Source organism: Gastrolobium bilobum, unplaced genomic scaffold (genome assembly GCF_033153095.1).
Source record: "Gastrolobium bilobum isolate Gb01-03AN ecotype WA unplaced genomic scaffold, APGP_CSIRO_Gbil_v1 utg168286, whole genome shotgun sequence".
NCBI lineage: Eukaryota > Viridiplantae > Streptophyta > Magnoliopsida > Fabales > Fabaceae > Gastrolobium > Gastrolobium bilobum.
This window is the reverse complement of record NW_026897443.1, coordinates 23,952-26,107: the sequence shown is the minus strand read 5'-3', so window position 1 is coordinate 26,107 and position 2,156 is coordinate 23,952.

Genomic DNA, 2,156 nt, shown 5'->3' with positions numbered 1-2,156 from the left:
ATATGCATGATGTAGTTTTCATGTATTGTTTTGATAAATGCTATTGAACTGTTATATGTGAGTGCCTTTACGATATGCATGTGGTGTTCCACCTATACGGTAAGCCTGAGTATGTGGTACATACAAAATGGTGAGGCTGTTGGTGAGGTGCAAGCGGTGTTCCTTGTACTACGTGTGGGTAATAGACGTATTCCTGCATTTCTCTGACCAGTAGAATAGTTTAAACACACATGGCATGAATATCTGTTGCACTGCATAGTTTTGGAACTTATATTGTAAATTACTGCTTTTGAACTTATATTGCACATGTAAGTGAGCTTGGGGTGGAAGATCCTTGAGGACCCCTTGTCTTACTGAGATTTTTGGTTAGAGATCTCACCCCACGTTTGGGGAATGCTTATTTCAGGTTCAGGTAATGCGGGGGTTGAGACCTCTAGTGGCAGGAGGCCAGAGCTTAGCTGATAGATGTTACATGTTTATGCTGCTTATGATGATATGCTGCTATGATTGGATGTGGGATCCTATTTACTGTCTTATGCTTTTAGCTTCAGTTTATGGATTTCTCTGTTGCGACTCTGTTGGTTATGCTGTTGATTTGGTGAGCATGAGGATTGTCCATGCCACATAGACTTGATTATGTCTTGTTTCTGTTGGAGTTGTATTAATGTATCAGGATATTGTCCGGACTATGTGTAGTAGATCCGTGACATAGATACTCATTTTATCTATATTATGAGGTATTCTAGTTAGATGTGTTTTTGCAATTTACATACATGCGATATTTTATGAAATTGATTAAGTAATCAACTTGGCTAAGTATAATGACGTCATAATTGAAAGAAAAAAAAAGATATTCCGCATTTTTAATTAAGCGCAGCTTAATACGATGATATGTTAGCAAACCGGGTATACACTGGGTGTTACATATGACGTCATTAATATTAACCAAGTTGATTACTTAATCCTTTTTAAAACATTGTCTGTATGTAAATTGCAATAAAAGCTAAATACACTGAATAACCTTATAATATAAATAATTGAGTATCTAAATCACAGAACTACAACACGTAGTCCTGACCATGATCTTGGTACATTAAACAACTTGAATTTAAAATCAACATAGTCAAATCAATGTGGCATGGACAACCCTCATGCTCACCAAATAAGGAAACAAAGCCCAACAGAGTCTCAAAAATAAAAACATAATAATAAATATAGAACATGTCAGCATCCAAGCACAACAGTATAAACAACATATATCTCAACTCAGCTCCGGCCTCCTGCCGCCCCAGGTATCAACCCCCGAGTTACCTGAACCTGAAAATGTGCCCCAAACGAGGGGTGAGATCTCTAAACAGAAATCTCAGTAAGGCAAGGGGTCCTCAAGAATTTCTCCACCCCAAGCTCACTTATATGTGCAACATAAGTTCTAAAAGCAGTAAAACAGTATAAGTTCCAAAATCAGTGCAATGCAGCACAATATCATGTCATGTGTGTCAAAATATTTTACTGGCCAGAGAAATGCAGGATTTACATACGTCTATTACCTACAATCAGTGCAAGACACCACTTGCACCCACCCACAGAGTCACCTTATTGTATGTCTCCACATACTCAGGCTTACCGTCTAGGTGACACAACACATGCATATCATAAAGCATTTTCACATAACAGCTCAACAACATTTCAAACATCAATACATGAAAACACATCATGCATATAAACCATTCCCCCATGGGGTATGGTGGAACCAACGATGGCTAAACCGAGGACACGAAAGCTTACCTCGCAAGCTAACTATCCAACACAAGAGTCCAACCAAGTCCAAGGTCCACAACAACACTGTCACAGTCTGTTTATACCAACAATCACATCAATATTCATATTCTAAAAGTTCAAGCCATAACGACAACGGTTTCCTTTTATGTTTCATGCCATTAGGCTTCTCACAAAGCAATAAGCCTTAATCTCATTGATTCTGACTTAGATAATTATTACAGAGGTTTAACTTAACCAAACTAGGGTCCACAAACCCCAAATACAGTTCTGTATGCACAGAACAGTCACTGTCTCGAAATTTCCAGAATATCCGGATATTTGTCGGGGTCATATCCGGATATGAATATCCGGATATCTCCAACCCCATATCGAGATAT